Raw genomic sequence first — 21,925 nt, 5'->3', positions numbered from 1 at the left:
TAAATTTTAGTAAAATTCTAGGGAGTAAAATAAGTAAGTCATTTATTTTGGAAATGTTTTCAGCCTGTTGGAGCAACTGTTTTTACCAGCTAGAACGTAGTGGCTGACCCATCTTATAGCAGATAACTTAGGTTTAGAGATTCCCTGAAATCCCTTAAAACAACCTCACCACAGCCTCTTTTAGAAAAATATCTGGGTGATGTTTGGGTAATTTTTCATGACCCAAAGAGAAATATCTTGGTGGAGAAGTAGAATTTGATTACAAAAATCTGCAGAGGGACAGGTGGTAAAATAACTCAAACCCACTGAATTTTTTTCAAGCTACAGTTCATTTTTCCTATCATCAGGAGTATCTTTAGCACGCTTACAGTTGATAGTGTAATTCACCATACCCTGTACATCAACCAGACCCTTGCAGCAATTCTTTTCACTGGATGATAACATTTTCTTTTTAATTAAACTTCATTCTGGTGGACAACATTAGCCGGACGGTATATTTTCCTAATGGTGGCATAAAAAACTCCACTCTGTCTGACTCCACTGACTCCTAGAAGCAGAATCCAGAAGCAAAAAATTTCTACTTTTATTTGCCCTTCAACCTCTACAAGGACACTACTCCCAAAAGTTGATAATAAGCATCAACTGATCTTCCTGATATGGACATCTCTACCAACATCTGGCCTGAGACAAATGATTTATAGTACAGTGAAGTGTCAAGAAAGACTCTAACTCAGGCATAACTTAGGTATCCACACAAGGCTAGAACCGAAATAACTAAAATTGTACCTAATTTACTCCTTTAAGATTATTCATATCCTGTTTTGATTTAACTTACAGCTATGTTAAACTGAAATAGGATACTCATAATCAGAAATGAAAGAGTATATTCGCATACTAAAATAACTAAAGGTGTTAAATTACTTCTAATTTCAGTTATTTCAGTTCCAGACTGTGCATAGACAAGGTCTTCAGAGATGAAGCCATAAAAATATTCTGAATTACGCTATCCTGTCTGAAAGAAACAAGCAGCAGAGAGATAACTGACTAGAAAAACAAACCCCCACAATAAACAAAACCAAAACCTCCAGCTAAGTTAGATTTTTAAATCCACCTCTATTTATGGGATGTGACCCCAGGCATGTTGTCTTTCCTAAAGACAACTTTTTCCTTTACACAGAAAGAAAAGGAAAAAAAAGCAGCTACACATGTGTAATGAAAGTCTTTATTTAATATTTCAATTGCTCCTGCAACTGAAGCACTGCCAAAGATTTCTGTTACCCCTTTTTCCCCTCCTCAGGGGACAGTGACAACAGCATTTTCAATAGCAAAACAACAGATGAGGCTCAGTTAAAGAAAACAAGATAGTTACAATTCTGGTCCCAAGTGTCCAAGTGAATTTCAAAACATTACCAGGAATTATTTGGAGTTTGATTTCTTATTGAGAATTGCAAGTCTAAGACTTCCCTCCCCACCCTGAGCTTGACCTTTAGTCCCTGAATCCATCAGTGCACGCTCTTATAACAATTAAATTATTCTCAAGGTTATCTAGCAGATAAGCATGGACTAAGCAGCAAAATAACACACCAGATGAGGACTAGAAGCCTGAGTGCAGGGATCAGCTCCAGGAAACCGACTATAAGGAAACATGGACTTGTTTACTCTCACTACCTGGAAAAGGCATCAGATTCCCAAATGTATAAGCAACTGCTTATTTCCATGAGAATCATTCTTTGCAGACGCTAAACATAAAAGAAGCAATAATCCAGAATGGCTGTATCACCTGCACTCCAAGGTGCTGTCGAGCAGAACTTGACCTGGTCAATGTGTTCCCAGGTGGTAGAGTGCCCTCAAGACAAATTGCTCCATGCAGAATTGGTGTTTGCATGTGGTGCAATCACTGCAGTTGAACTGGTACCACTGACTCTCTTACAGCAGTGAATGAGTGGAAGAAGCTGCCTGCTGCCTACACTTTTTGCAAGTGTCTGGTGCTTGGTTATCATATGGCAGTAATTCCAGCGTGGTGCTTGAATGTTGACCAGAAACAAGCAGCTGAAATTCTGGGCTGTGAGTTGAACCTCCTGCATGCCTCAATCCCACTGAACTCTGCAAAAGCTGCAGATGCACTGGCACCACCGGGCCTTGCCCCAGGTTTGCAGCAGGATGGGGGCTCTCAGCAGCAGAGCTGCTCTGGCTGTGCACAGCACAGCTTGCATGGCATCCTGCTCAGGATGCAGGCAGGAATCTCCCATCCTTCAGCCCAGACAGCTGCACACAGCCTCTGGCACACACCTCTCTTCATGTGTCTCACGTGTGTTGCTGGGCCACACAATCCACGTCTTCTTTTTCCACACTGTGTGCAGGTGAAGGAAGGAAATAACACAACCAATGGCAACATTTCCACTTCACCTAATAAAAATATATCACAGCAGCCTTTCCATCTAAATTAAGGTGCTTATTAGCCTTTGGGATCTTAAAAATTCAGGTTACACTCATGCAACTCTTGTAGTACTACTAATAACCACTGCAATTAATGCACATGAAGAATATCAGACAAATCTATGATGACTGTAAAGTTAAAAAATTGCTCCAGTCTGAATTTTTTGCTTCTTTTATCAATAGTTTAATTTATTGCAACTTTATGACTTTTTTGAAGAAACAATCAAGGATTATAAATAAAAGTGAACACTATTATAGATATGTCAGCATTAGTTCTGATATTATTAACAATAGCCATGAGTGTATAATCCAGCAGAAAAGGGGGCTGAATTTTAATAGACATGTTAACAACATCTGTCAGCATTTATTGCCCTATTGTGACCACGTAAAGAGCCTTATTGGCAGAATGTGTAAGTGAGGAAATCTGCTATGCTGTTGTAGCCTGCCATTCTCCTGAAATATCACTTTGCTCAGGAGAAGTTAAGGTACTCTAATTATAAAAAGAAATAAATAAAAATACAAGAGAAAGGCTTCTCCAACCTATGACATGTGGTAGAGAAACAAGTAAGTTCTGCAACAAGCCAAGATTTTTTTTTCCTACTCCTTGATTTTTGCGTAAGAGTCTTCTAAAAAGTTTTTATTATAATTAATAAAACTGAAGCCCACAGTGAGGAATGCAAGAACATAACAAAGAAAAAAAAGTAAACAGAAGAAACAAAACCACTCTCCGAACACAGCAACAAACTACATCTCCTCTCAGCAGCATGCAGAGGGAAGTACCCCATGTCCTCAGGCTCCTCGAGGAGATTTTGCAGAGCCCCAGGATCATCTTTTCTGAACCAGAGAAACTGTTCTTACATCTAAGATCAAGAAAGCATGTTCCTTTCTGTCTCTCTCCCCCCTTTTTAAACTCAGCAGTAATCTTACTGCCATACTGGTAAAAACATCAAGCAGGCTTGTTTCCTGTTTCAATGTTATTCTTGAAGTAGGCTGCAGTAAGAATCTGATTTTCATTGGGCTATTATTATTTGCAGCTGTGTGACCTTTTTAACCCTCTTTTAAAAGTGACATTTCAGCCTTCAACCTCAAGCTGTCTAAATGTTGCAGGGTTTTCAGGCCTCTGATTAACAGAGGAAAAAGAACCGATGGGGAGGTGTGTACTACAATGTGTCTAATGCAGGTCAGTGCACCCATCCTGCCATTTGCACAAGTGAGTAATCACACTCTTATAAGGAACCTGTTTGTTGAAATTAATCACCTGGGTTCATGCTTGCAAGACAGGTTTCTTCAGCCTGGTGTGACCAAGGTCACTGAGATTTCCAAATACAGGTACACAGCGCACGGCCTCTAGCGTCAGCAGCGCTATGCAGCGACATGAGCAATAAGTGAAGCATCACCTGTTTTTTAGGGTCACAATGTCTAAAAAGTGAGAGGAGACATGGTTACACTGTGCTTGTGAATAGCAAAGAACCCCATCAGTGCATTCAGCATTTTAAATTGCTAGTCATGGCTATTCAATACTGTGCTATTTATAGATAATTAGAGCGTTATTAGAAATGCTATTAAGGCTTGTTGGTTTTGGAAGTGTAATACACGCAGGGTTAATGCCCATGGTTGTTCCCAATCCATACTTGCTTGAGCAAAGCCAATTTGAAGCAGCATTGTGCTGGAACGGTGCACGGTGGTTTCTCTCAGCGTGGGCTTTTCAGTGGAAGTGCTTGTTTTCTGAGCTAGCATCACGCTTTCCACATGCAGGCACACAGGCTCATTATCACAGCCCTGCCTGCTTCAGCTGCTACAACGAAGGGTCTGTCAGCATTTCCATTAGAAACCCCCTGGTTTCAGGATTAAAGCATTTCCAAATGGTTCTGGATGTTGGAAAGCAATTTGTGTCTGGAGTCCCCAAGAAGGACTTTAATACGATGCACATTTGAGCTGGGGCTTGAGCCCTTGCTGGTACTCCAGTGAAGTTTTTGGGATTGCATTTATGACATTTATGTGTGGAAAAACACTCAGCTTGGTCCTTTACTCATTTATTTTAAAAGAAGAGAGGCCCATAAATCTTCAGGCAGAGCTGAGTGCTCTCAAAAAGCAGCTGATGTGTGAATTGCCTCAACAGCAAGCAGCCTTCCTTCAGTCCTTTCCCCGTGGCTGGCATCTGTGAAGTCACTAGCCACTGGCACCCTCCAGGATCATTTGCAAAAGGAGTATCCAAAAGATTTTTTTTTCATGTTGCTGAACACCCTAGTTCTTTTTAAATGGCCACATGGTTTACTTATTGCCTGCCTGAACAAAACCCAGCGCTGGGAAGGCTCCCCAGCAGTCCTCAGGTTTTGTCCCTTGTCTCTCTTACAGGTACATGCATTTACCTTCAAATCAGCCACGGGAGAAAAGCTTTTGGTCCCCTAACTCAGCATTTGTCCACTAAAACCCACCGTTTCTGTTATCAAAAAAGCCAAATAGCTGCTTCCTGACTTTCCTCTGCTTATGCAGAGCTGCTTTCTTCTCAAGAAAGAGCATAACTGGGGTTAACTAAAAGAATATGGGGCAAATATAGGATATTTCAAAATAGAAAAAGAGCAAATGTTAGAAAACTCTGGAATTCAGGAGGGGGAGAAATATGGGGAGAAAGAACCACAAGGGGACTGGAGGCAAGAAGACCCCAGTGGAAATGGAAAAAACAAAGACAGTAGAAGGACTGCAGACCATTGAGGACTGGGCTGAGGAAGAGGAGGGGAGTAAAAGGATACCTCTGAAAAAGAAACTCAAAATAGAAAGCAGATGACCTACTGCCTTCCCACGTAGCAGCAGCGTGAGAGCCCAACACTGTGTATCACCCATGCAAGTACTTGCTAGAGGGCACAGTCTGTCCTCTGCAGTGGATGATCAGTCTTTCAAGTCTAGTGGAAATGCACAAGTCTAAATAATTACATTCCTTGGACTCCCCATTTCAGTATAGGAAACCCATCACAGATTCACTTGCTATAGTGCAAATGGATTTGCTGTTTTACAGAAATGGCTGTGGAATTACTAAGCACAGGCCACAGAAGACAAAAATGGAAATAGGAGAAAAGAGGTGAAAAGCGACTTTAAAATGAAAATACAAAAAAAAAAAAAAAGTACTTAGCCCTTTTGAAAACAGTTCATGAAAGTTGTCTCAGCACAGAAATATTCTATAGGAGAAACAAGATCTTTATAGGGCAAGACGGTTATTGCTTCAACTCTGGAAAAACACTTTGAGGAACAACGTGGTTATTTTGCACTCTGTGATTGGCCAAACAGGGCCAGCCTAACCTGGAAATGGCCCAGGCTTGTAGTTCTGCAACTGTCCCCCACTGATGGCATTTGCAGAATAACATATACCTGCTGTCCCTGGTTACAAGTGTGAAACTACATGAGAGACCAGACTGGAACCTCACTGACAGCACCAAGGTTGGCTTAACAGAACAAGCAGCAGCACAAGCTGTACCAAGGTAAGGAAAAGGCTCTATTCAGCAACAGCATTTCACACACCAACAGAGAGAAATAATACCTGAAGCACTTCTCCATTTTCCCTACATGCAATATTTCTGCTTTCTAGTGCTGGAAATTCAACAGCTAATCCAGACCTACTGCAGTAAAACCACCATCTGGGTCTGTGGACTTGACAAATGTTAGGGAGAACACCAAATGTCCATGGATAGTCAAACAGCATCTGAATGTCATGTTCATATCAAAATGACCAAGTACTGTCATTGTCCTGTATCACCAGACATTTAACTGAAGTGCTCATGTCAGAAGGCTAAGTTTGACATGAGGGTCTTGAAAGGGAGGGAAGGAAGAAAGGAAGGATGGAGGAAAAAAAGGGGAGGGGAAGAGGAGGAAAAGCAGAGAAGAAATGGGGAAAAGCAGAAGAAGGAAGGGGGAAAAGTGACAGAAGGGAGGAAAAGGAAGGGAGGAAATGGGAAGAAAGGGAGGAAAGGGAAGAAAGAGGAGAGGGAGGACAAGGAGGAAAGGGAATAAAGGGAGGAAAGGGAATAGAGGGAGGAAAGGGAGGGAAGGATGGGCTATGTTAGAGCAAGACTGAAAGCATCAAATGCTTTAAATGGTGTGCTCCAAAAGGACTCTGCACTATTTTGAAAGCTTTAACACTGAGGCCCCTTTTACCGGATGCATTGTGATAATACAGTGTATAACATAATGTACCGGATGTACATGCTGACAATATAGTCCTTATTTAGGTCACTGTCCATCTCACAAATTGTTCTGCAGAACTGCAAAACAACTGCAGTAACACAAGAGGCAGGAATCTTGCTTCGAGAGACCACCACTAATATCCAGCATTTTAAAGGAAAAACATATTTGCTCAGTTCTTTATGAGCAAGTCTTGGCTTCTCCCTGTACATGACAGAGTCCCTTGGGGCAAAGCATGTGCACAAAGAAGTCAAAACCACCATTAGCTGAAATCAATATTTACTACCAAACTCCTGAAAGATTTAAAGGAGAAGATACATGCAGAGAACGCTATTCCAGGTTCATACAGTCACCACTAACATGGATCTGATAGCACCCACTCTCCCTCACTACCAATTTTTAGTGGATTTTGTACACTTAAATACACTTCAGGGTGATATCTGATTAATTACAAGGTTGCTAGTAATATAATGGTCTGCTTAGAATTGCATTTACAGGCAAATGGACAAAAAACAACAGAAAATTCATAGCCTATGAGAAAGTCTGCCCCAATTTTCATTCATCTTCAAAAGGTTACCAATATTAAGTGAGGTGAGTAGTCTGTCTTCTACAAATCCCTTCACAAACACAGCCCTATTCCCAGAGCTGTGGCAGTCACTGTGCTTCATGTCCATGGCTCCTACGCCGAGAGGATTATTGTGGGTGTATGAAAGAAAAACTATGAGTCTTCAGATCAGCTTCACAAGTTAAGATGGTTCACCATGCCTATTGCTATGAAACAAAAAAAAAGCCTATTTCAAGGAAAAAAACCAAGCATTATGCACTGGAGAAGATCTCCAGGAATGCTGCAAAGGGCAGAAAAGGCAGCTGCAACTGTGGTGAGAGATGAAGCCCATGAAGCAGAGGGTGTCAATGATGAACTCCCAGTAACATCTGGCAAATAACCTAATCTTTTGGGACTTTCCAATGCTGGCAGATAAGTGTGTTGTCTGTCCCTTCAAAGGCTGACCTCATTTCTATCCTTGGGTTAATGGCATGCAAAGCTCTCTGCTACATTTACTTTTTCACTCTTCCCCCTGACCCAAAGAGTTATTATTAAACACCAAACAACTCTGCCTATTGTTGCAGTTTGCATACAATTTAATTAAGAGTTTTCCCTCCAGGAATAATATTGACTGAAGGTTTTTGTAAGGTTGTTTTGGTTTTTAAGTGTACTGTAACTGCAGTATGCTAATTGCTTTGGTTTATGATACACAAATAGATAAAAGAATTCACCTAACTTGCATGCAAATAAACACTTGGATTTCCAAAGGGAAGGAAGAAAAAAAAAAAAAAGAAAGCATTAAAGATATCCTGGGGGAAACAACAACACAAGGCTGCTTAGCTGACTTTCATACCAGAAGCAGTTAGGGGCTTTAACACGAGCTTTGAAAATTCTGCCAGTCCAAATTTTCCTTCAATATTTTATTATATAAAATAATGCCTAAACCAGAATTCTGCAAACAAACTTTAACATTTTATGAATAAAACTCTGCAATTCTGTATGTTTAAAATAATTTTTAACTAGAACCAATCTCACTTTTTACTCTTTTTTTTTTTTGCTTTATAGTTAACATACAAGACAGTTTAAGATTTTCATTACATAGAAAAATGAGGCTATTAATAAACCAGCTACAAGCCATTAATTATTAACTCTCACAAACTTTAATTGCCATTTTTAAAGAATTTTTTTTTTTTAGTTGGGAAACTTCTCTCTCTGCAAAATGACCAAGAAAAAAATCCTGAATCAAACCTTCAGTGTTCTCTGTTCCTAGCTATAAGATAAAATCCTCTGGGGCAACAAATCTCTACTGAGAACACTAGCAGCCCACAGGTCCCCTCAGGCAGTACTCAGCACTAGGGAGTTTTAGACAGTAAAAACTGAAAACTGTTCTTTTCAGCCCTGACAAATCAAGGGCAGGCTGATTTGCAACACTTTAAACATTGTATGTGTGAAGCTGCTCACATCCTCAAATACACACACTTCATCCTCAGACAACGTCTCACACCAGTCCTATAACTAGTTTTACTAACAGCAGTGTAACAACCTATTTTTGGAAAATTTTATTTGGATTTAGGCTCATCCATATGTTTTTAGGAAATCAAATATGGAATCATCTTGCTGTTAAAATACCTTTGTAAAAATAAGAGGGTCTGAGTTCTGAGACTGGGTTAAAAAGCTGCTTCCAAGTCATCCATTGCATTGAATACAGCACAGTGTATTTGGACTTTGAAAGGGCAGTACACAAATAAAGCAGTAAGCAAGTGTTTGCTTGAACTAATAACCCAGGAAAAAAAAATACACTCAAAGAAGCTGCAGACATCAAAACAAGAGTTTATATTTTCATAGAATCATATAATATTTTGAGTCAAATAGTACATCTAAAGATCATCTAGACCAATCTCCCCCCGCAGCAGGACATCTTTTACTAGATCAGAGCCCTCCAACCTGACCTTGAATACTTCCAGGGATGGGGCATTCACCACCTCTCTGGGCAGCCTGTTCCAGCGTTTAATCATCCTCATTGTAAAAGAATTCTCCCTTATACCTACTCTAGATTGATCCTCTTTCAGTTTAAAACCATTAGCCCTTGTCCTGTTGCAACAGCCCCTGCTAAAAAGGTTGTCCCCATAAGTTGTGGCCCACTTATACCTTACAACCACCTCTTTATGGAAGTTGTTTGTGAGACTGGAGTCTTCCCGCTTACCAAATGAGTTAAAACTATGAACTAGAAAAATAATTCACAATAGTTAATGAAAGCTTTTCAGGGGAGGCAGGGAAGGTATTGTAGACTCAGTCTTCTGGAGTACCTGAGGCACCATCAGCAGTCACAGGACACTGTCCCATGCAGGCATCACCAACAAACAGTGCTGTGCTGCAGGCACAGCTGCTCCCAGGGCTCTGAAGTCAGACACTACCAAGGCCCAGCACCAAAAACACCAGGAGCAGCAAGCAATGCCCTGAGCTGGCAGGCTCAGAAGAGAAGCCCCTCTTCCCCTGCCATGACACAGGCTGGTGGCAGAGTCCCCAACAGCACCTCCTTCCAGCCAGCATGGGGGAGAAGCCTGAGGAGCATCTGCCCCAGCAGTTCAGGTACCTGACTTGGAAAGGGAACAGAATGGCCCACAAACTGCCTGGCAGTCATCCAAAACAAAACAAAAAGCCCAGACCATTTTGTGCTGCTCTCCCTGCCCTCCTGCAGACCCCCCAGCTAGGCTCTGGCTATCTGCTCTGCCCTGGATGTGTCCACAACCCTTGGGTCAAACTTCTCAACCATTAAAGGTCTGGACTCAGGAGAGGGGCTAGCTTTGATGGGAAGCCAACACAGGTCTTCAAAGGCTTTTCTGCAAATATATGCTTTCTTTGAGCACAAAAGTGGTGATCCCTCTCCTCTCCTCAGGCGAGAATGTGCCAGAAGTACTCCTGAGGGTTGGAGGTGCTCTTCCAGTCCCCAGGCCTGCAAATACATTCTCTGCATGTGAGACAAACAAGTCTGCCTCCCTCTCCATATCCAGAAGAGCAGCTCAAACATCAGCACCTCAGAAGAGCTCTGGGATAAGCAGAGACATGCCTGTGCCCATGGCTGGGGCTGCTCCGGCCTCCTTGTTCCCTGGTTGGGAAGGCGAGATGGATCCTATCCTGATACCCTGATGATCCCCCCTGAGGCTCTCACTCCCAGGAAGACCCCCGTGGTGCCTGACACAGAGCTTTTCTGGTGGTCTCCACTGGAGAGCAGAAGCACAGCCCAAGGCACTTGTGGGGATGCTGCTCAGCTGCTGGTCCTTTGGGAGCACTCCGTGGCTCTGTAACAAGCCTAGACAAGTTATACACAGCCTGTGTATATCTGCCTACTCTACCTCTAGCCCTGCCTCAAGGAATGAGAGATTTGGGATTCAGAAGGGACATAAATGCAGCTATTGCTCCACTGACACTTGACAAGAAGGGGACATCTGACGTGGGCTGACACCCTGTCCTCAACTAACACAGCAACTGCAAAGCAAACTGCTCCCAGTGGTTGGGCACAGGGATGAGTCTGCTTTCCAGAATCAGCTGAAACAGCACCACTCATTGGCAAATGTCCATGCAAACTATAGGAGACCCTTCCAGGAGCAGAGAGAGAGAGTTCTGCACTCCAGGAGTGATTGTGCTTGTCTGTGGGGTAGGTGAGAGTGTGCAAAGGGACCTTTCCTTTCCTCCTAGGGATGCAATATAAGTCAGCAATATAAGGCTCCTTAGCAATACAAGTCTCCAGAACTCTTCTCAGAAGACAGCTGTACCACTTTTAAAAAATCAGCCTTTCTGGTCCATGGATTATTGCCTCAGTGAAAGAGGCAGAACATCAAAATGAAGCAACTCCTAATCAGTGACTAGCCACAAATTTCTGGCAGCGACCAATCCATAACTACAAACAAGAACCTTAAAAACAGGCACATATGAAAAAATTACTACTTTTCCTAACAAGAAGGAGGCAACGTGAGGGGTAATTCTCTGCAGGCTGTACATTCACAACCTGTGAACTACTCTCAGCAACTTACAACATACTGCAAGTGTAAAGTGGTGAAATTCAAACAGCCCTAAAAACCACAGATTTGTAACTTGTGCTTATGTAAATACACAGCTTTCAAGCCTCAGCCATCCTGGCCATAGCCCTTCTGGGAAAAACGAAAAAATCTTGGCTAAGGTTTTCAAGACCAAGCAGTGATACTGAGTGCCTCCAGTTTTTATGTGTCCAATCAGAAATACTTTAAAAGGCTTCATTTTCAACTGCTGCACACACTCTCTTCCAATTATATCTCTTTAGGGAATATTTATCTTTGAAAGTAAGCAAATAAGGAAAAGTCAGACACATACACATTATTTTGTTAATTCTTCTCTCAGTAGTATCTCTAACACGAAGATGTAATACTATGCCAAAATTATAGACAAGAGGCTGAAGAACAAACTTTTAAAGGCTGATTTTAATTCTTTTTAACAGCGCTGAAAGATGCTTGCAATCACAATTAACTGCAAGAAGTTTTAAATATATTTTATCTGTAGTTTCATCTAGAAGATTCTAGCTTATATGATCTATCCAAGTCATGCAAAGTTGATGGCAAAGTCAGGAAATAAATACATATATATTTATAGTTACAATGTACTGATTAACTACATTTTGGGAATGGACTGCATAGACTGATCTGGCTTTTTGCATTTTTAATTAATATAATTTATCTCATTTTGAACTAGGGTGCAGAGAGTTATGACTAACGAATACTTTGTATGAGAACTTAAAATAGAATTTAAAAAAAACTTAAAAAGCTATTTCAACATATAATTTCCTCAGTTTCTAAAAAGAGAATTTAATATTTAAGCTGTTGTGAAGGTCTAGCAAGTATATGAATACATAATTCTTTTTCCCTTCCTGGTAAGAACAGAAGATCACTGAGATTTGCACCAGGACAGTGAAAAACTTAGCCTTATTTTGAAAGTAATCCAAATGTAAGCATTCACACCCTAATAATATGGATACTATAATCCATTACACAAAAAAAGGAAGAAAAAAGAAAAAAAGAGCATACAAAATCACTAAGCCTACTGCCATCTACATGCCTGTAAAGCAAACATGTTACAGATGTCTTCTACCAAGTGCCCAGATCTATATACACTTCACAGTACCTATGCTGCAGAGGCAACATAATCAGAAAATAAAGGCATAATTGAGGTGGCAGTGTCCCAGCAAAGGCAGATTTCACAACGTAGTAGAATCAGTGACTGCCTCCAATAAAGGGATTACAAATGTAGGCTTCAGTATTTTTTGGCTTCAGCACTTTTTGAAAGACACTTGGATCCTAAGCACTTGACAGATCCTCTCAATCTATCATCTGCCTCCAATCAGTCACCTGAGAAGTCAGGAGTTTTCTCAGAAAGCCAAATTACTGCAGGATACTCCTTTCCAAGTGTTTGCTAATGATATGAAGGCCATTAAGTCTATAAACTCTAGTTGTCATAATCTTGTGTGACATCATATCCAATATTTTTGTAGGTAAGGCTAAGTTTTCTTTACAGAGAGAGCTATTTTTATGGACGGCTACAGATACTGACTAATGCTTTTGCATTTATCAATGCCACAAATAGCTTTTTGAATATTAACGCTGCTAGAATTTCTTTCAAGACAGTAAGTGGCAATCATAAATAGGTGCTATTATCTTCTCATGTGTCAAAACAGGCCAAAAAATGTTTAGTACACATTTTGTTTGGATCATCCAAATAACAGGATTCTTTGCATAATTCTGAAGAATAAAAAATATTTGGGGAGCTTTAAGAACAAACAGGATTGTAATGAATCTCCTTCCAAGTACTACCATCTATCTCCTCTAGCAGACTTGTAAGCTACACTTGCCTCCTTCTCCTTTATGTTCTCCTTTCTCAAGCACGGCCTTGGTCTGAAATGAAGAAGTTTCTGATCCTGGATCCTTCATTTTGCACTTACATATATAACAGTTTATTTTATACATTTTTGTATTACATCATAGCATGCATTTGCCTGTAGCACACAGTGCATTATGAACTTTTTGTTGTTACAGTATTTAAAGAAAATAAGGTCCATCTCCAAGGCACTTTGATACTACACTAACATATCTCTTGTTTCCTTGGCTGGGCTATAGACCTAAAAAGTTATCTCCTTTATGTAGACAATGGTAAAAAAAGAAGCAGAAAAATATCTCTACTCATGTAAGAACATCTGGGCTAACCACCTAACCAATCTAAAATACAAGGGTCTCTTCTGGTATCACTTCAAATAACAAAAAACATATGTGGAGATACAGGGTGCATCTTCTACTTGAAGTTAACCTGAAAAAATTCCACTGAGTGTTACCTGAGCTCTAACAAACATAAAAGAACAGAGATCAATACATAGAAAGCTTATTTCATTTCAATCAATTGTTTGTGAGAAGTATTCACAGGTTGTCTTGCTTCCAGCACTAATGCTTAGCTCTTTAAGTAGACTCTACATTTTTCTCTATAGATTTCAATCCTAAGTACAAGGACTGAAATTAATCATTTTGGCAAGTAAGTTGCAGAGCAAAGGGAAAAAAAAAAATGTCATTTTGGTACCTAACACTGACAAGAAACTAAAGGAAAGTAGTTCATTTTTTCAAGAAATACTTGCATTTCTTAATGTCTTTCTCTGGCAATCTCATTCCAACTCTCACATTTTCCCACTGAAAAAGAAAAGTAAAAAGAAACTGAAACCACAGTGAAAAAATATTTGGGAGAAGGTGATTGTGTCACAGAGTTCAAAGGAAAATTCTGGAATTTTTTGGGTTTCATGCTGTTTTTAGGGAATTTTATAGTTGCAGGTCAGCTCTTCAGTTCACACGCATGATGTGACTGACAATGAAATCTATTTTACAGGAGTTGAGAGAGCGACATTAGTGAGGCCATCAAAACTTCCAACCAGAGAACATAGGACTCAAACAGTCCAACCTCATTTCAAGAGAGGTCAAGTTCATTTCACTACTGAACGTGACTCCATATTTGAGAAGCAAGGAGGAGAAAGCAAAAAAAAAAAAAACCAAGACTACATATATGCCGGGAAAGATCCTTTCTTCATCCCTTCTAACAAAGCCTGTAGAGCTTGTGCTTTTTGATGGAAGACTGTAATTGTGTAATAAAAACACTTCTGGTAAAACAATTATTTCTAATTTAAATCAAATCCCTTTTGAAGGCTTTACCAGAACAGTTCTGCCTGCAGATCTACCATAACAGAGCCTGGTTAGCAAGACTAGTTCAGGCACTCAGCAATAGAACACGAAGGTGCAAACACATATCCACCATGGACTGATTTTACAGTAACTTTTAAAGCAGCATGGCTACAATATTGCAAGACTACTCATTTTGGTGTGTGAAAATCCCTTTGGTGTTTTCCAGTTAATAAGGATGAAAGGAGGGCAAAAAAAAAAAGAACAGAACATGGGAAAAAATTATAGGGCTGCATAGGCAGCCTCGAAGGAACATGGATTGAACAACCTTTGAAGTACCCAATTCTAAAATGAGATCATATGAGAATTTTTTCAAGCAATAAAAGTGAAGCCTCAGAAACAAGTGTAAGTTACAGCCTGAAGTGCTTTATCACAGCTCCATGAACCCTCTTCCATAAACCCTAGTTCTTTTGAAAGTTCATTTACTTAAAGGAAAAATTGAACTGACTGTGGGGGAATGAAAGGGCAGGAGGGATCTATAGTTTCCCAGAGGTGTGTTGATAAACAAGGCCTGCATCTCATGACATCAAAGTCATTAATGGAGAAGAGCTGTCCCCTGCTATTCTGCAAGGAGCCATTTTCCACTTGGATAAGTACAAATGCCACTGCCCTTATATGCTTCTTCAACAAAACTTCTGCCCCCTGGAGAGCAAAACCTTCAACTTAATAACATGCCTACAGGTATGCAAAATCTACTGGGGCTCCAAAAAGTTATGCCTGGGCTAACACTGTGCCACACAAAATACCCAAAGCTGACTCTGAGGGAATGTGGCCATTTACATAGCACAGCGCAGAGCTGGGCAGAGATAACCAGCTCACATTGTGGAAGTAATATCAGCACAACAGTGCTCTTGAGCTAAGCAGACACATCTTTAGTGAAGTTAAACACAAAATTAGCTGATGGGGGTATGCCCCTTCCAGACAGAAATCTGCCCACCACACCCATCTGAGAGGTTTCTGGTTTGTATGACACACACATAATCAACTTGGCTTTACACTTCCTCAGCATCTCCACCTCAGTCAGGCATTCCAGACCTCCTCCACAGTCAATGGAGAGAAAGAGGCACATGAACACTATCCACTGGTTACAGACATCTCCACTGGGAAGAGAGGAATCATGAGCTAGAATTGCCAATTTCTCCCTACTAGCTTTGAAACAAGGCCGTAGGATTAACTCGGGCACCATACAGATGCCAGTCAGAAAAACCAATTCTTCCACACCCAGCATTGCCACAGATGTCTGAGCTAGAATAGTGCTGGCTGCCTGTCTGAAGAGTGCTATTCATATTCATAAAGTACTGATAAAGGAGAAAGTCATAGGTTCAGAAACTGTTCAAGGAAGGCCACTTCTTTTGCAACTGGATCAAGTTTTGCTGTCACCAGAGCAGATGGCTGGCTCCAATCTCCTCACTTCATCCAAGTGACACCAGCTGGCCATGGGCCTGGCTGGAATCAGCAAGAGGAAATGCTCTACACCATCCCACGTGAAAGGAATGCTTCCCCCTCTCATGGTGACCTCCCCAATGACACCAGAACCCTCCAGCCGAGTAGGTGCAGACCTTGCTCAGGTGGAAAACCACCGTGATGCAGGACCCCAAGCAAGGTGTGGTATCTCATGCTATGGGGCCAATCCAGCACAAAGGGTATCTAAGACTGAAAACAAGTCATGTTTTCTCATCCTTCTTTCCCCAAACTTCATCTCTGTTCAGATAACAGGTGTGCAAGAGATATAAATTGAGCTTATATGTTATTGCATACAGAAGTTATTTTAAATGTATTTAAATTATAATCATATCAATATAGCTTGTGCTGGCAACTGTAACAAATTCAAAACTTAATGTCTCTTTCCACCCTCATGATTTGGCTGCCACCAAGTTCTTCTTTAAGATCCAAATTTTGTATCCTCTACAGGCAGCTATTTGTTAGGAAAAGTAACCCACAGAAGCCCTGGGAAGAAGTATAGCCAGGCAGCAGGAGGAGAGCAATTGTTCAGCTCAGAGACTTGCTCGGAGCCATTTAGAAATCTTTTCTGAATTTACAAATGAGAGAATAAGTACAGATTTAAAAATTATACAAATGCTGAACCATTTGTTTTGGGAGATTTAGCAAAATGAGGCCTTTAAATTCAATTTTTCAAGTTATAAAAGATTCCATCCGGGGCAGTTCTTACAGTAGGTTGACCTCACCCTCTAAGGCAACTTTCCCTCTCTATTCCTAAGCCCCATAACACCCTGCAATCCCCAAGGGCACCCCTGCAGCAATCTTTGGAGAAAGAAAGACAGAGAGAGAAAGTTGTCCTTGGATTTATTTAGCGAGAAAGAGGCCAAATCTGGGACAGGGAAAAAGGTTTGCATAGAGACAGAGCTCTTGTGGATTTGTACAATCATCCATGCACATGGAATATATTGAACCTTGAACCTAAACTAAGGTCAAGCAAGTTTAAGGCTTGATACAGATGTTTCACAGAACTCTGGTAAATGAAGGTGAATGTTACTGCTAAAGCAAGAGAAAAAACAAGCTATAAAAATGGTTGGTCAATTGTTTATTTTTCTTTTCAGTCCATTGTCGAGTTTACTTTGTCCCCCTTAAGCCCAGCACTGGTATTTCCTGCATCTGGGTGATGACAGCAATCTCTTACACACCACATAAAACAGATTTAGAAGCTTGAAAGCCAGCCTTAGCCTGGTTTCTCCCCGGAAATATATCACTCCAGCACAAGGGAATATTTGCATTTTCTTCATTTGTCTTTAATTTCAAAAAATACTAATTGTCTCCTGGTGCATAAAAAGACTAAACCAAACCAACCAAAACAAAACAAAAAACCAAATAAAAAACCCCACTGCATTCACTATAAGTGCAATACCAAACCTTTCATAACCAGTGAGCGAGCTTTTGAGTCAACATTATCTTTTTTTTTTTTAATTAAAAAAATAAGTTACAGAACAATCCAAAAGAGAGTCCCTCAAGGAAAATTACCATAATGATTTCTTAAAAAGAAGTCATGATGATCACTTGCTTTTAGCAAATTACTTGTTTTCCTTTGGCATGAATGTGTTTGAATCTATGCTCAGAAAAGGGGCAAAGACTTTTCAAGTTTGATGCCATGAGAGTAGGCCAATATGGATGACATCCCCATTCCAATCAAGTTCTGACTGACAGTGATAATGTTATTGGCTCTGAATCTGGAATGAGTCTCAAGACTTTGGCAAAGGCAGGATAAATGAAAGTTTTTAAATTATTTGGAACAGTTAAAACATTTTAGGACATTCACAGTAAAATGCTATAACAATAATAATAATAACAACAACTACTGCTACTACTTTACAGTTTTAAAAAGCTTAGCATAAACAAACTTTGCACTGGTTTTGGCTGGGATGGAGTTAATTTTATTCATAGTAGCTGGTATCAGGCTATGCTTTGGATTTGCTCTGGGAAAAGTTGATAATACAGGGATATTTTAGTTACTGATGAGAAGGGTTGACACAGTCAAGACTTTTTCTGCTCCTCACATCACCCCACTGAGGAGGGGGCTGGGGGTGCACAAGAAGTTATGAGGGGACTCGACCAGGACAGCTGATCCCAACTGACCCAAGGGATATCCCATCCCAAACAATGCCATGCTCAGTGGATAAAGCTGGGGGAAGAAGAAGGAAGAGGGGAACATTCTGAGTGATGGTGTTTGTCTTCCCAAGTCACCATTATGGTTGATGGGGCCCTGCTCTCCTGAAGGTGGCTGAACAGCTGCCAGATCATAGGAAGGGGTGACTAAATTCCCTGGTTTGCTTTCTTTGTCTGTGCAGCTTTTTCTTTTCCTATTAAACTGTCTTTATCCCAATTCATAAGGTTCTTTCTTACTTTTACCCTTCCAGCTCTCCTCCCTGTTGATGGGCTGTGAGAGGCTGCATGGGGCCAGCTGCCACCTTTTAACATTACCACAGACTTTTAACATTAGAAGGTGCAGCGGTGCTACTTTCTCTGCTCTGCTGACAGGGTACATGAGCAAAGGGACATGAGGGAGAGAAAACATCAGTATCAGAACAAACTAAAACAAGAGATGATTGGCCATGAAGTATTGTGTTTAGAAGAGATTAAGAATGGGACAGGCTTAAAAGTTAAAAATTTAAGGAAGCACAAGTGTGCAGGAAAGAAGAGTTTGGTGTCCCCAAGCTAACCACTAGAGTGAGACAGTTGCAGGATTACCACACCTGCTTCTGTAATTCAGGTTTAAAATCTGGTTAATTTATTTGTTTCCTCCATGTTCCCACTGAAGTCCCAAGAATCCTGGTTCCAGTTCCCCAATGGTTTGCACCTTGGAAAATCATCAGTGCCCTGATTCATCAAAGCTCTCAACTGAGTTCTTGGGTTTCAGCACACACCGGCACTCTCAACTCTCGATTATCTATGGGTGGTTTTCCAGATTCAGTGGATTAACTGTTCTCCTGACTGAGAAAAGCAGTACCTGGTGTTACATGGAACCTGTGAGGCTCTGGGGAGGAGCTGGTGGCTCAAACACTGCTCTCCTGCTTGATCTATTACAGTGAGACCAATGCAGACAAGTTGGTGTTGTATCAAATTTACCCACAAAAGAGTCAGAGTGCCAGAAAACATATTCCAGTGACACCTGAGTGGCTCTGTCACACACAGGTCTGCATCAGGGTGGTTCACTGTGAGTCAGGCAGACCTGGACTGCCCTGCCCTAAATCCCTGCAGCATCCCTGCACCAGGCCATCCGGGTGTACCCAGTGTGTGGGTAGCCCCCTGCAGCTGTAGGCCAGGAGAGGAGGAACAGTTGGTGTCCACTGACTTCACTAGCACTGCACCACAGGTTCAGAAAGTTAGAGGCATGCTGTAGCATTTTGCATTGACAAAAGAAGCAGGCTAACTTCTAGTTTTTAAAAGTTTCACTTTCAGAAGAGAATCCTCCAGCATCGATGATCAGTACCCAACAGGCCAAAATCATGACAGCAATCAGCCTAGTGGGATAGCCAGAGAGTTAAAAACAAAGACTCACATAGATTTTAGAAATAGAAAGCACTGGCAGCATGAAGGGATTCAGACTACAAAAGAAAAAGTTAAGATCTACACATCAAATATGTTCCAGAGTCTTAGGAGAAGGACCTGAATTCATACCAATTTTTGAAAGCTCTACTACATTGTTCCATCACTACCCCAGTCTAACAGTGAATAATATAGGGAAAAAATAGACAAAAAGTGAATAAAAAGATTATGTTTAAATTGCTGGAAATATTATGAAAAAAAATCAGTTACAATGGGTTCTGTGACCTCAAATAAAAAGGTATTGTGGAAAAACAATTCCGCCTGATGCCACAAGACATGAAGAAGGAATAGATGCTTGTATTAGAGAATGAGGAATGAAGACATCCACTTCAAGTTTAGACAGATAAAAACCATTACTTAGAGCAAGAGCATTGTAGAGCTATCAATAGAAGAAAAGAAATTTAACCCCAGGTAAGTACCTGCAAACAACACAGGCAGCTGAATTACACAGGGAGAGGATCAAAACAATGAGAAGTTCTAGCGAAGATTAAGTACATAGAGACACATCTGAAGAATTTAGAAGGCAGAACACAGACCAATTGAGATTGCTGCCAGTCTGCTCCTGTGCACAGGATCTGGAAAGCATCAGGAAAGGCTGAAAGAGAAAAAATACACAAACTATGGACAACTGTGGGAAATAGAACTGCTTTATATACTAATGTCACAGAAATCCTGGGGAAGGGGGTGAGTGAGTAGCTAATGTAGTTGTATGGGCAGTGATTGAGGACAGAAAAATTCACTCTAGGAGGAGAATATAGGACACGTAACTTAAGAAAAGACTCCTGTGTACAAATACTACACAAACTATCAGCTGTATCTGCAAGTGTGCCCCTGGATTAAACAGCTAGCTGGATTGCAGCTGGGCTGTGGAGCCAGATGCAACACGATCACAATTGTGATGAGCAGCAATATTAGACAGGAAAAATGTGACCGAGTGCTGGTGATGCACAACGCTGCCAACAAGAACATCATGAAGCAAAAGATGCTATCATTTGGCATTTATAGCAGATGACTCATAGGAGTACCGCCCACCGCTGGGCAACGGGGCAGAGCAAGACACTGATTTGAATGCAATACAACACCACGACTCCTTCATCTAATACCCTGGGAATGAATAGTCACTGTGGGTCATGCAGTGCTCTGGCTGAACACATAGGTTAAGTTTCAAAGACAAGAACACCTAGAAAACAAGGTACAGCCAAGAAAAAAAAGTCAAAAAACCCATGCTAAAATGCAGGGTGGGGGGGTTAGGCTTTGGGAGAGCTACTGAATCCAGCAACCCTGCAAAAAAGCACTCTGCCTGTAGAAACTAGATGAGAATAGATCAGCCATCCTAGCAAAATAAAAAGGAAAAAAGTAAATCAGAGGGTGTGCCGCTGTATCCCAATTCAAAATTGCTGAGAAAAAAGGCAGAGCAAAGAAATCAAAATGTATTAGTACCAGCTGAAGCAATACTATCAAGATATATTCAGGGCATCTTAGTTAAGATGATAAAAGTAGGTCTGGCACACTGCCACATCTATTGGCTAGCAAATTCAAGAACCAAGGGCTTGCCTACTGTAAACTGGGCCAGACATGAGAAGAGACTCGTGTATTAGCATTGCTGTCACTGTAGAAGATGTTAAGGAAGAGGCATTTCAGGACTGTAAGAACCAGTTTCAGTTATTCCTAAACACAGCAGAGTAGGAGGGTGAAAACTGGTAAGCTGAAATAAAAAAGCAATGCAACTTTCTGCTTTGGACATGGGGACTCAATCCTAAATCCCGAGAAATCCAAGACTCCCAAGAAACACCCAGACACAAGTGGGCAGAATATTTGACCATCATTCCAGATTTGATATGCATCAGTGATGTGATGCTTGTACCCAGTTAAAATCCAGCCTTGCACAGGGAGTGGAGGTATGGGGAGTCTGAAAGTCAAAATCTAGATAGTGAAAACAGGCAAAGGTAGACAAATTAAAATAAAAATTTAAAAAAGTTTAAACATTTAAAATATATAAAGTATTTCAAATCGCAAAAGATCTAGTTGCTAAGATAGACTAGACAAATCTCAGCAGTGTATTCCCAAGCCCACTCACCAGTCATGAGTTAGCAACAACCCAGCCTCTCCCAGATAAACAAAATAAGCCAAACGCACTTGTGAGATCACCCAGCTCATATGCATATGTATTATGTGCACCTGGATTTAGAGATGGCCAAAGCTGCAGTACCCCTGTAAATAGTTGTCTCACTAAAGGCAGATTCTCTTGCAACATGGTGTCCACTCATGCCAATACACACAATATTGCACATGAAATGCCCACTTGCTCTGTTGTGGCTGCTGCTTTTTTTTTTGGCAGGGGTCCCTCCCCAGTTTCCCAGTAGTTGATGCCCTGATGCCCTGAATATATCCTTGTACAGAAGGGAAGAGCCTTAAAACAAAAGGTTTTCTCTCACAACAATTTTTTTTGTTACAGCCAAATTCTCTACCATCATTG

General features: G+C 40.9%; 1 protein-coding gene across 3 annotated transcripts in view; it reads right to left on the bottom strand.

Moving 5' to 3' along the window:
* Nucleotides 1-21,925, bottom strand: part of CREB5 (cAMP responsive element binding protein 5) — a 258,281-nt gene that overhangs the window by 215,959 nt on the left and 20,397 nt on the right. The gene's annotated exons all lie outside the window — the stretch shown is intronic.

Source organism: Haemorhous mexicanus, chromosome 1 (genome assembly GCF_027477595.1).
Source record: "Haemorhous mexicanus isolate bHaeMex1 chromosome 1, bHaeMex1.pri, whole genome shotgun sequence".
NCBI classification, from domain to species: Eukaryota; Metazoa; Chordata; class Aves; order Passeriformes; family Fringillidae; genus Haemorhous; species Haemorhous mexicanus.
The sequence above is the reverse complement of the archived record's forward strand: the minus strand, read 5'-3'. Positions and strand labels throughout refer to the sequence as shown.